Source organism: Mustela nivalis (genome assembly GCF_964662115.1).
Source record: "Mustela nivalis genome assembly, chromosome: 20".
NCBI classification, from domain to species: domain Eukaryota; kingdom Metazoa; phylum Chordata; class Mammalia; order Carnivora; family Mustelidae; genus Mustela; species Mustela nivalis.
In genome coordinates this window covers 7,942,690-7,956,533 of record NC_139039.1, presented here as the reverse complement: position 1 = coordinate 7,956,533, position 13,844 = coordinate 7,942,690, and the positions used below count along the sequence as shown (strand labels likewise).

General features: G+C 46.0%; 1 long non-coding RNA gene across 2 annotated transcripts in view; it reads left to right on the top strand.

The window, feature by feature from the left end:
- Positions 1-13,844, top strand: part of LOC309855192 — a 49,428-nt gene that overhangs the window by 820 nt on the left and 34,764 nt on the right. The gene's annotated exons all lie outside the window — the stretch shown is intronic.

Genomic DNA, 13,844 nt, shown 5'->3' with positions numbered 1-13,844 from the left:
TTACGCAGTCTTAGATAACTAATACCCAAGGGGCGGCTAGTAAGAGATGAGCTCACAATGGGAGCCAGATCATTTCGAGTTCGTTGGTCATTAAAGCCCTTTGGCTTTTCCCTGAGGGGGGTGGGAGCCATTGGAGGGTTTAAAGGATAGGGGGATGTAATTCGACTTAAAAATCTTTAAAGAAGGTCATTTTGGTTGTTGCCTGGAGAACAGACTTAGAAGAGGGGCAATATGGGAGCAGGGAGACCTGTTAGCAGGTCATTGCCTGCACGTAATCCAGGTGTGAGATGATGATGGCTTAGACCATGACAGTAGCCACCGAGGTAATGGTCAGAATCTGAATTTATTTTGAAGGAGAGCCAATAGGACATGATATGTGAGGGAGAACACGAGTCAAGAAGGTTTTTGATGGAACAGATAGGAGACTTGAGTTGCCATTAAACGATATGGAGAAGACTTGTAGAAGATTAGGTTTGGGGACAGAAGTTCTTGGTGCCTATTGGATATTCTGATGGGGATGGAAGTACACTGTTGGGTATTTAAGTCAAGAGTTCGGGGAGAGGTCTGAGCTGGAGAGGTAAATTTGGAAGCCATCAGCAAACATGTTTTAAGTCATGAGACTGGATGAGATCACAATGGTGTGGAGAGAAAAGTGACAAGGTACACCCGTATAATCAGCAACCCCACTTCAGGAAATACACCCAAAAGAACTGAAAGTAGGGTCTGGAAGAGCTAGTCGCACACCCGTGTTCATAGTAGTATTATTTCCAATAGTCAGAAAAGGGAAACAACCCAAGTGTCCTTCGATGAGTGAAGGGATAAATAAAATGCGGAATACACATATAGTGGAATATGACTCAGCCTAAAAAAGGGAAGGAGATCCAGTTATATGTTACCATGTGGATGAGCCTACAGGACATTATACAAAGTAAATAAAGTAAAATAAGCCAGTCACAAAAAGACAAATACTGTATATTTCCATGTATATGAAGTACCTAAATTAGTTCAATCTGTAGAGACAGAAAGTGGAATGGTGGGTTGCCAGGAGCTAGGTAGAGAGGGGAACGGAGGGTTGTTGTTCAAGGGGTATAGAGTTTTTTTTTTTTTTTTTAAAGATTTTATTTATTTGTCAGAGAGAGAGAGGGAGAGAGCGAGCACAGGCAGACAGAATGGCAGCAGAGGCAGAGGGAGAAGCAGGCTCCCTGCTGAGCAAGGAGCCCGATGTGGGACTCAATCCCTGGACGCTGGGATCAGGACCTGAGCCGAAGGCAGCTGCTTAACCAACTGAGCCACCCAGGCGTCCCAAGGGGTATAGAGTTTTAAAGAGTTCTAGAGATTGTTTTTATGATAATGTCAGTGTGAATATACTTAACTGTACGCTTAAAAATGACTAAGATGGCAAATTTCATGCTATATATGCTTTTATCACAGTTAAAATACTTTCAGTGTTACAAAGGACACTAGCTTCAAAAAAACCAAAAACCAAAAACAAAACAAGGGCAAGGTGGTCCAAGTCAGAGCCGTAGGGTACTTCAACAGAGGGAGGTCGGGGAGTTGGGGAGGAAGTAGAAAAGGCTGATGACAAGGAACATCTAAAGAGGTAGGACGAAAACCAGGAGAGGGTGGTGCCTGGAAGCCAAGTAAAGTAAGTACCTCAAGGTGAAGGGGGTAACTATGTCAAATGTCTTTGAGGGTCAAGAATGATAAACATTGGATTGGACAATGTCAGGGCCATTGGTGACCTTGGCAAGACTAGTCTCATTGGGATGGCAGGGATGAAGCCTGAATGAATAGATTGAGAGCAGGAGAACTGGGGGCTTTGTTCCAAAGGGGAGCAGAGCAGTGGGGTCGAGGAGGTTTATCTGTTTTGTCTTAAGGCAGATGAAATAATAGTATGTTGGTATGTGGGCAGGAATGACACAGTGAAAAAACACATTTATGAAGCAGGAGAGGAAGGGGAAATTGCTCAAGGGTGTCCTTGAGGAAGCAAGGGGGTTGTGATCCGGTGCACAAATCTCCTCCCTGAATGAGCCCCCAACTTTCCCATTTCTGGACCTTCTGTTTCCTCCACAAGGAATGCTGTCTTTCACTGTGGCGCAATGAAGTCCTCCCCTCAGTGCCCAGAGGACAGGGAGTTTCTCCCTCATTCCCCCCACCCCCCAGGATTGTTTATCACGCCTTCCTGATTTCCCTTTCTACCTTGAATTGCTGTGTTCCCTCCCCTTCTAGAAGGAGAGCTCCTGTGGGAAGGATTGTCACCTGATACTTCACAGGCCGCATCATGGCTGCTGTCAGGAAAGCTCACTGCCGAGCTACTCTCTCAACAGAAAAGTCATTTTCCAAAGGAGCCAACAGAGGCTTGGAAGAGCTTGTGTGAGTCACAGAGACAGAGAGTGATTCACAGAGGCTCTTCCCCGTGGCTCAGGACTGCCCCTGCCCTCCTCCCTCAGTTCCGCCGCTCAGGACGAGGCCCACAGCTGAGCTCCCTCAGCCTCCTTCCCTCCACCGACAGCCAGAGCTGGAGAAAGCCAGGCTGCCTCGGCAGGAACGGCTCCGCACCTGCAGCTCATTCCTCCTCGTGTCTGAAGCCTCTGTTGAGAGCAGAGAAAGAGGAGAATGGCCCAGCCTGGCCTGCTGTGGGCCCTGGGCCCCTGGGCCCTGCCATGTGCAAGGTGTGGGTGACCCAGTGCAGCGAGGAGAAGTCAGGCTGGGCTCTGGGAGGGATCTTGCTTGGCTCAGCTCTGAGAACTCCCCAGGATGAAGACAACTGCGGGAAGAAGAAAGCAGGCTGTGGGAGAAGAACCACAATTCCTTGGGCTTTTTGACCGTGTGCTCCTGGCGGGTAGCTCCCACTATCCCATTGCTCATTCTAAAGAAAAGGGGCACGGTGGCTTTTCCCAGGAAGCAGAGAGGGGCCCCTTTCCATCCCCCTCCATCCCTCAATGTAGGTTGGTTGTGCTGTGTGCATGCCAGCAAGTGGGGAGGAGCCAGGCAGGGTCAGAGCTGGGGGTCAGCCTGTGGAGAGCACTCTTGGTAAGAGGGGCTACCCTGGACCAGCGCCCTCTGCCTCCCACAGGCATGCCTCACAGGGCTTCATCGAGCACAGGCTCAGTGTCCTCCTCAGAGCCACCATGTCTAGCTTTTAACTACAAAACCTGTAAAACGATGCCATTTTGGAGAATGTGCAGTTATGGAACAAACGTTTCTCCTGGGCATCCCACTCAGAGTGATGTCCCTTTTGATAGGAGTGCTTTAGGTCGGATACAAGGGCTTCTCAGACTCTCTCTTGAGAACAGAGCAGCTTATGGCTGGGCAAAGAGCCACAAGGGAACCCGTTGGTGGGTTCCAGGAGAACAGAACAGAGTGTAAATCCAGAAGGAGCTGGAGTTGTGCCAGGGACACACCCATCCTGAAGGTCTCCAGGCCCTCTGGTCAGTTTGGGCTGCTCTCGAGCCTGGAGCTCTGAGTACTCCAGGACACGGGTGGCAGACTTTGGCCTTTGTTCTGGTCCAGGAATACTCTGAGGCCTCCTGGAATGGAGCAAGCCCTCCAAACCCCTCCTGAGGACGCTGGCCTCTGACCTGTGGGGAGGGGAGGTGGCCAAGGCTTGTCTGAGTTAGGCTCCAGGGGAAAACATCCCGGCACCACTGTATCCCTGGGCCCATTGCCTAAGGCAATGAAAGAGAGGGGGCGTGTCCTAGGGCAGGGCCCTGCCCTCTACACAGAGGATTTGATTTTGGGCCTGGACCATTAAGGGAATGCCATGGCGACAAAGGAGAGTTTGGCAGGTTTTTTAAAGAGCTGAAATAATTGGCCATCCACGCCAACGGCTCATTAGGTCAAGCCGGATGCTTCAGTGCAGACAGACTGCCTCGCACCGTGGGCAAAGGGTGCCCTGAGTTCTGCTGGCAGCTGGGAAGGGGTGCTTACCTCTGAGCTTGCCTTGGCAACTGGTTCCATATCCAGCCTAGGAGGTGAAGCAGAAGGCCGTTCCTCAGCAGGATGAGAACCTCAGCACTGAAACGCCTCCAGGTTTCACACCCTTGGCTTCCAACTATCTGGTGGAAGAGCAGAAGAAATAGAAATGCTAAGAGCCCTGGCTGGAGGTTGAGATCCTGTCCCCTTAGAGAAGAACAAGAGCCTTAGAAAGTGGCTTTATGGGGCGCCTGGGTGGCTCAGTGGGTTGAGCCTCTGCCTTTGACTCAGATCGCGATCTTGGGGTCCTGGGATCGAGCCCCACATCGGGCTCTCTGCTCAGCAGGGGGCCTGCTTCCTCCTCTCTGTCTCTGCCTGCCTCTCTGCCTACTTGTGATCTCTGTCAAATGAATAAATTAAAAAAAGAGAAAGAAAGAAAGAGGCTTTATTCGCAGCTGGAGGGGATCTCCATTGGGGGCAAGGAAGTCTCGCCATTTGGAAGCATGCCTGCCAGGTTTATCTTCTTGTCCTCCCACCTTCCCACTGTGACGAACTCTGTGTTTAGAGTCAGAAGGCCTGTTCTTCCTGTTCACGAGAGGAAGGCCGCTGGGCCTTTCCAGACCTTATTTCCTCATCAGTGTATTGGGATTGCGATTTGAGGAGACCAGGTGAATGAAAGTGCTTTGTAAATAATCAATAAAAAAGGAATTCATAAATGTGGGTGGAGTTCAAAGTTGATGAATGTCATAGTCGGGGCCTCGTAAAACCTGATTAATCAGGTCTTGCTACCAGGAATGTTTTATGAGTCAGAAACGGAGAAGACATCTCTGGGGTTAGTGATTAAGCCTCTCCTTGAGAGTAGGAGTGTCTCCCGGTAGGAGTGGTAGGACCTAGGACCTTAGAGAGCTCACCCAGAGTTAGAAGATCTCAACACAGGAAGAGGAGACCATGCAGCGTTTGCTCATTTGTTAACTATTTCCATTCCAGTGGCCTCCTCTTTTTCTATATAACACTGATCAGAGCATCTGAGGTCTGCTCTGGGTGGGTGAACTCTGAATTCCAGCCTCCAGAACCACTGGAGGCAGAAAAGAAAGAGCTCCCATCTGGGGGTTGGAGCCACCCTCACTGACATTCCAGCAAATTCCAAAGAGGTAGAGTTTCAGGAAGTTATATAAGGCAAAGTCAGTCTCAAGGCCAGAGACTCCTGAAAGTCTTGGGGCCAGTGTCCCACTGACTTCTGAGGTAGTCAAACCCTGTTAAAGCACATTGACATGCTCAGGATCCAGGCCCCTGCCCCCTTTCCTTCAAAGACAAATCATTTTTTAGTTGGTCACATGTAAATATCATGAGAGGCAAATTCTGCCTAAGAAGGAAGTTTGGCACTAGGAGTTAATAAATATTTGTTTAAATGAATGAATGGTATGACCTTCCATCTTGCTTTTTATTTTTATTATTTTTCAAATTTTTAAAAAATAATCTCTACACCCAATGTGGGGTTTGAACTCATAACCGTGAGATCAAGAGTCACATGCTCTGCTGTCTGAGTCAGCCAGGTGTCCCTTATCTGGCTTTTTAATCTCTTCCCCCATGTCCTGTTCTTTTTATTCTGACCCACCCTTACTCCAGCTTAGGAATCCATATGGATAAATGAATTATATACTGATAAATAATGGGTTTTTGCCTAAGCATAGACCGTTCATACATTCATTCATTTATTTATTCAATTAACCTGGAACTATATATTCATATTAAATGTTTTATGGATGCTTCTTTTAATTCTCACTTTTAAAGGAAATAAAGAAAAACCAAAAGTAAAAAGATTGAAGAGGAAAAAAATGAAACTGTCATTGCTCACAAATTCCATATACTTGGGAAATCTGAAAGAACGCTCAGGTAGACTTGGAATTAATAAGTGAGTTCAGCAAGGTCACTGGATATAAGAGCAACATGCAAAAATCAATTGTAAATCACTTAATAAATGAAAATTTTAAATGATACCATTTATAATAACATAAAAACTAAAATATTTGGGAATAAAATCTAACAAAAGATATGCAAAAACTGTTCATTAAGAATTACAAAACATTACTGAGAGATATTAAAGAAAAGGTACTTAAACATACTGTAGAATATACCACTATAGAATATAGTTCAGGGATTGGAAAACTCTGTCCTGTACAGAGTCACTTCTCCCAAAATTTATCAATAAACTCAACATAATTCCTGTCGAAATCCAGACAGAGTTGTGTTGTTGGTGGAAACTGACAAGCTTATTCCAAAATCTATGTGGAAATGGAAGGGTTAAAATTGTTTGATTGTTTACACATCAAAAACAATCTTGAAGAAAGGCTGGATGAGTTGTATTATCAGATATAAAGACTCATTATAGATCTACAATAATTACTAAAAGATAGATACACAGACCAATAGAACAGAAGAGAATTCAGAAATAGACCAAAATACATGCAGTCACCTGGCTTATGGAGAAGGTATTCCTGAAATATTGTGGGAGAATGGTAATGATGATGATAATAGATGGTACTAGATTCATTATATGTCCAACTGGAAAAAATAAATTAGATTCCTACCACACATTAGACACAAAAACCAATTCCAGACAGACCAGAGACAAATGTGAAGGGTAGAACAATAAAGCTTCTAGAAGATAACATGTATGAACATTTTTGTGACCTTAGGATATGGAAAGATTTTAGAAACAGAACACAAGAAACCCTTGTCAAAAAGGAGGAAACTTTGTTAAAATTAAGAATTTTCATTCTTTAAAAAATACCATTAAAGGAGTGATAAGTTAATGTTCTTGTATTACATACATCTGACAACGGATTTATCTTCAAAATATACAAAGGATTCTGACAATTCAGTAAGAAAAAGAAAGAAAGAAAAAGAAAGATGGCCCAAGAAAAAAAGAATTTGGCAAATGACCAGTATGGCTAATTCACAAGAGAGGATCTCTAAGTAGCCAATAAGCTTATGAAAAATTGCTTGCAGGAGAGGCGGACGTGTGCACCCCAGGGTACTACTCACTTTTTAAAAAGGTTTATTTATTTTAGAGAGGGGTGGGGGGTGGGGAATAGCAGAGGGAGAGAGAAACTCAAGCTCAGCATGGAGCCAGATGTGGGGCTCCATCCCACAACCTGAGATCAGGACCTGAGCTGAAACCAAGAGTCAGACACTGAGCTGATTACACCATCCGTTGACCCAGCCCATCATCCCCTTTTAGGACTAGAGCCCTCATTCCCCAGCTTCTGGGAGTACTGCTCTCAGCTTTGTCCCTCTCTGGGCATTGCCCTTGGCAAAAGAGAACTTCTACCCAAAGTCATACTCCTTCCCAGCGACAGCCCACATCCAGTGATTGGTCAGTACTGGGTATAAACTCCTGGTCCCTTGCCTCAAGGCAGGACAGCTTGGAAGGGTCTGGCCAGCTCCAGAGCCACCCACAGGATCAGCTGACGCCCATTGCAACGGGATGTCAGTCCTGCCGCCTTCACTCTCATCAAGGTATTATTCTCTAATAAACTCACTGCATATAAATCTCCATCCTGGTCGTTCTCAAGGAACCTGACCTGAGACTGTACTCAGCCTCCTTAGTCACCAGGGAAATGCAAATTCAAAGCTCCAGATGGCTAAAATGGCTAAAAATAAGATACTGAGAATATTGGTATTGGTGAGGGTGAGAAGCTGTGGGGGTGTAAATTGATACAAGTACTTTGGCAAACAGGCATTACTACTAGAGTTAAAAAATGCAGATACCCTATGGCCCATAAATTCCACTCTGGTATATACCCCAATGAAATGTGAGCATATGTTCACCAAAAAGACCTGTATAAGAATATTTATAGCAGCAACATTTGTAATAGCCCCAAACTGGAAATAACACAAATGCTCACCAACAATGAAATGGATAAATGAACTGTGGCATATTTATGCAAAGCAATTTGAAAAGAACAAATTACTAAGATATCAGGTGAACCTAAATATCAAAGAAAAAAAAATCAGAGACGAAAGAGTATGTGCTGGATGATTCCATTTATTTGAGCTTCCAAGACTGGCTAAACTATTTATGACGTTAGAGGTCAGCATAGTGATCATTTTTAGGGGGCGTGATAAAAGCTGGGAGGAGAAACGAGGGCGCTGGGCTGCTGGTAATTGTCATAATTGATTTGGGGACTCACTTTGTAAAAAATTCACTGGGTTTTAATGTTTATGTGTTATGATTTGATAAAAAAAAAAGTACATTGAGTGATAAAGAGACATTAGCTACCAAGCCACAGAAAGACACAAAAGAAACTCAAGTGTATATCGCTAAATGAAAGAAGCCAATCTGAAAGGCTATGGACTGTAGGCTTCCAACTCTGACATTCTGGAAACGGCAGAACTGGAGAGAGTAAATAGATCGGTGGTTGCCAAGTGTTGGGGTGGGAGGAGGGATGAAGAGGGGGAGCACAGGAGGTTTTGAGGGCAGTGAAACATTGTGTGTGACAGAGGTGAATCCAAATGGTCTCATTTCTCTGCTCTGTGCTCTTGCCGCCAATCGCTATTCTGGTGTGCATTCGGCTGGCCTTCCCCGGGGAACGTACCTGTGTTCTGAACCTTCTCTTTTAATATTGTGATGCTGCACCCAATTCCAGCGTGTGGCGTTCTTTTCCCCACACCGAGAAATTCTCAGACACCAGCTGGGGGATCCTACAATTTAACTTAATTCTGACACTCTCTATCAGACACCCTGCAGTCCTACAGGACCTCCCTTCTCCTGCTGCATCCCCCTTCAGATGCCAATGGCAAGTCCAGGACCCAGAGAAATATCTTACTTGCTAGGTTATCAGTGATTCGTAGAAGGATACAACTCAGGAATAGCCAGAGGGAAAAGACGGAAGAGAAAGGTGCGGGGAAAGAGTCAGGCAGCTTCTGGGTCTTCCCGGGCCTGTCATTCCATTCCCATGCCCAGTTGATCACCAGCTCAGAAACTCTCTGAACTCTGTTCTTTTGAGTTTTTATAAAGGCTTCATCACTAGGCTGATTGATTAAATCACTGGCCATTGCTGTTTGAACTCAACCTCCGGGTGTATGTGGGCAGGAATGACACCAAAAGTTCCAACTCTCTCATCACACGAGTGGCTCCTTTGGCTACCAGCGTCATTCTTAGGTGACCTAGGGGCTTTCCAAAAATTACTTCATTAATATAACAAAAGACACTTTTCAGCTCTCATCACTTAGGCAATTCCCAGGGTTTAAGAACTCTGTGCCAGAGACAGAGAAGAAAACCAAATATATAATTCCTATTGTTAGTCATAACCTCATACATATTTATCCTCAAAATGTTGAGAAGTTAGAAAGCAAGGATAATAGAGCATCCATGCAAAGAAAGAGCAGATGAAGACGGTGCCTCTTTGGGGGATGTTTATTTAAGCCCAAAGGAATGAGGCAGAAGGAATGGACATGCCCGAGTTGGGGGAGGAGCTTCCTTCATCCCCCACATCCCCGCCCTGTCCTAGGCCACTGCTGCTCACGCTGACCTCCACCTTTTGGGCTATTTAAAGGATCTCTACGCACCAGCATCCCTCCTTCCCTTGCCATCATAGCAAAAGTGTCTACCATTTGAAGGGAGGAGAGGAAGGAGGCAGCCAGGGTAAGGCGGAAGAAGCTGGTTTTTGGCCCCAGAATCACAAGCTTTTGAGGTAGTAGTTATTTGGGATTGATCCCCGGCCACAGGAAAGAGACTGCGCTCGCTTCTGAATTTCGAAATACACTCTGCTGATCATCGGCACGGACGGACGCAAACCACCCGACATGGTATCTGGCATACGAAGAATCCTCAGTAAATATTAAATTTCCTTTTCTCACGAGGGTTGGGCACTGTTGGAGGTTCAGATTGGGGAATACAAAGAACTACAAGACCCTGACCCAGCCTTGAAAGAGCTTAGTGATAAAACAACATTCAGCTAGGGATCCAACCCACCGGAATGAAGAAAAAGGCACCCAGATCCCTCCCCACTGAGCCAAGGCCTCTTTGAAAGGTAGGAGTCAGAGGCCTTAGTAGTGGCTCGCTAAATCCTCTGCCCCTCTCTTCCCACTCCCCAAGTTTAATCTCTTTAATTATTTCTTCATGAGTGCTCTAGAGAGCCTGTTATTTTTATGGCCCTGTGTCTATTAATTTTTCTTCCCCAAACTTTCCTCTTTCAGCACAACCAGAGCCGTGCAGACAGAGAGCTAGAGTCAGGCTCCAGTGAACAGAGATTATGTCGATATATGGGAGACGAGAGGAAGCAGGCACAGGCGGTTACCTCTGAGGCTGCAGAGAAGCTGTTAAGTGCTGGAGATTTAAAGCTTCATTCGCCTCCGTGCTAACTCCAAGCTGTTCTAAGCCCAGTCCCCCAGACGGCCAAACTCAGACCAGCTGCGAGAGAAAGGATATTACTCCCCCCGGAGCCACGGGTCTGATTTAGAGGGTGCTTAGAGGAGGCAGGTGGGAAGGAAGGAGTAGAACCGTCAGAGTTTTATTTCTGGGGAAACTTTCTCTGCTGAAGAGAAGGCAAAGGACAGAAAGAAAGCTCTCATCTGTCATTTTTCCCGGACACAGTGAATGAGATGGCAACCGGGGCCTCAAGGAGGGCAGGCAACACTCCAGTTGTAAGGAAGAACTCCTCACCCGCAAGAGGGATTAGAGCGCAGCACTGACTGTCAGGAGTCCCCGGGGGAATACCCGTCTTGGTAAGATTCAGATAGTCACCTGTTCAGGAGCAAGAGGTAGGACCCAGTGAGCTCAGAAATTTGTTCGTCTCAAGAGCAGGACTATTAGGAGGCGCCCGGGTGGCTCAGTGGATTAAGGCCTCTGCCTTCCGCTCAGGTCATAATCCCAGGGTCCTGGGATCAAGCCCCGAATCGGGCTCTCTGCTCAGCGGGGAGCCTGCTTCCTCCTCCCTCTCTCTCTGCCTGCCTCTCTGCCTACTTGTGATCTCTGTCAAATAAAAATAAATTTTAAAAAATCTCATTATAGGGATGCCTGGATGGCTCAGTTGGTTAAGCAGCTGCCTTCAGTTCAGGTCATGATCCCAACGTTGTGGGATCGAGTCCCGCATCGGGCTCCTAGCTCGGCAGGGAGCCTGCTTCTCCCTCTGACTCTGTCTGCCTGTGCTCGCTCTTGCTCTCTCTCTCTCTGACAAATAAATAAATTAAATCTTAAAAAAAAAAAATCTCATTATAAAAAAAAGAGCAGGGCTATTAGGTTTCCAAATAAGATAGGACTTGGTGGAGTGGAGTCAGGATGCCAGGCTGCTGAGTTGGGGGGATTTACCTGCTTAGCCCCCCACCGCTGGAGCAAGCAGAAATAATTCTGAGCATCCTATAGTAGAAAAAGGCCTGAATCTGAGAAAGGGCTGGAACAGCAGAGAAGGAGGAGGTGGGCGGGCACGTAGGAGCTGAGGAGGCGTAAGGATCAAGAGAACTTCCCCATCTGTTGGGAAACCCAGAAAATTTCAGAGATCAAACCGAGAAACCTCTCATGCCAGTGCAACTGGGGCTGAACTTGGACTTGACAATGAATCCCAAGGACACGCTTTGGGATTCTGAGGGGCAACGACTGACAGATTCATCCCTGAGTCAGGTGCAGAAGCTTTATGTAATGAGGGGTTCTCTGGGCCAGCTCCGCAGCTGGCGAGCACTCAGGCCTAAGAGTCTACAGGTAGAGAGTTGGGGTTTTGTTTTTGTTTTTGTTTTTTCTCTTCCAGAAGTGTGTGTTTGGGTAAAAGGGAAAATACTACCTTCTCCTCAAAGAAATGGCTGGCCTACAGATCAACATGGAGCTTGCCTCCTGGAATGAAAGCACTACCAGGAAGCAGCTGGGCATGCCTCCAGTAGCCTGCAGAGTTACCGGCAGGCCTCATGTCCTGGAGTCGTACTGGTGGCCTGCGTGGGAATTTCTTGGAAGGGCCCCCTCTTGGCAACAAGGTTGAAGCTTGTTTTTAGGGTTCTCCCTTTGTGGAAAACCTTGCTAGCCACCTACCTTGTTCTCCTTTCTTCTAGGACATCTCTATCCGTATTTTGCCTTCCTAATAAGGGGTGGTTGAGTCAATGAAAAAAACATTTATTGAACCCACTTGAACAATCCATTCCTATGACCCCTTACGCCTTGGCTGCCAAAGAAACAAGGGCCAAATTTGTTAAAATATCATCAGCAGAACATTCTGTTCTGGAAACCATCAATTCCTTCTGATTCCTTCAGATAAAGTCCATTTAAATTGATGTTAAACTGTATCCTTCTTTAGAGGAACCTTGAGTCATATCAAAAGTAAGGTGAGTGCAAGATTAAATCCATTACATATTAATTTTCATGCTCTGGACAGTGCTCTGCCAGTGGGTGGGGCCGGAAAACAACACGCTCCCGGCATCATCCCTTCAATACACACGTGTAGAAAGAGAAGTTGCACAAAGATGATGTATCTCAGGGTGGTTGGATCCTATGTGGTCAGAGCTGGAATCAAATGAAAGACCGCTCAGACTTTGCTCTTCTACCAGTCCTTCCAGTCAGAGCTCCTCCTTGGGCCTAGTCAGATTTTCCCGCTGCAAGTTAGGGTTATACTTCTCTTAGTCCTCCGACAAAGAGGGAAGCTGCAGCCCAGAGGGGAAAGGTGATCTGCCAAGGTCACAGAGAAGTCACTGGATGAAAAGTACCAGAGAAGCCATGTGATTGCTAGGATTTTAGAGAAGAGAGAGAGCCCTTTACACAGAAGAAGATCGGGGACCCACAAGTCCAGTCGAGGTTCTTTCAAGGCTCCCAACGAATCTAACAGCAGAATCAAGGAGAGCATGTTTTGTTGTTGTTGTTGTTGTTTTATTTGGAGAAGGGAAGCTCTTCCTGGAGCCCCTCAAATTGCTTGATGAATGTAAGGGCACCCGAGTGGTTAGGCTGCAGTGCGGAGCGCTTTGTTTCCCATGAGAATGGAGGTTTCTGGAGCTTCACCCTCAGGAGAGCACAGCAGAGCAATGTGAGAGGTCGGTGGAGAGGGAGTGAATCTGGTGAGAGGTATTTTATACAGAAAGCAAGAGGTCCACTTGAGACAGAAGAATAGTTCAGGGAGGAATAGTTCAGGGAGGGAAGAAAGGGGCAAGATGCTCAAATATCCAAGGCCAGCAAATGGGAGCAGAGGGACATGAACTTTGCTCTCGATGCCTCTCTGGGTGGAGAGTGATCTCTTTCTGGAAAGCTTAGTTCCTCTCAGCTAAGACAATGATTGCATAACCTTTCATTTTCAGCTAGCTAATGGGCTGCATTAATAGCCTTTTTTTATTAGCTTTTTATGAGAGGATGATATAGTCCTGGATCTTTAGTAGTTAGTCAAATTGTCAAGTTGCCCATAAACTAAGACAAATTAGGAGTGGCCATCCTCTCTCCTGAAGGAGTTGGACATGCCTGGTGATGATTTTTTTTTTCCTCAGTGTTCAGACAGGAAGGGGGGTAGCTGAAGATAAAGTGGAGGTGAGAAGATTATCCCCTAGAGCTTATGCACTTTTAATTCGACAGCCCCAGGGATGGAAGAATTATTCAATTCTGGACTCAGTAGCAAGAGGCCAAACGCAAAAGCCAGGAGTTATGATTTAATGAAACTTAATTAAGTATCCTTTCCATTTGAGGAAGATTTTTCTGACCATTAATCTGCAATCTTCCAATTACAACAGATTTCTCTCTGGAAGAAGGGGAGAAAATTTCTTCTTCCTTTTGAAGGAATGGGGCAAAAGGATTTCAGGAATTTAATGCCTAGAGTTCCCTTCTGTGAGGGTGTTGCAGAGCCCCATGAGTTCAGGATAGAGTAGCACTGGGATTTACAAGTTAGTTAGAAGTGATATGCAGCTTTGGGCTAGTGGTTTCTAAATGAATTATATAATGTAAGAGCTAACGGACCTTAGAGATCAAT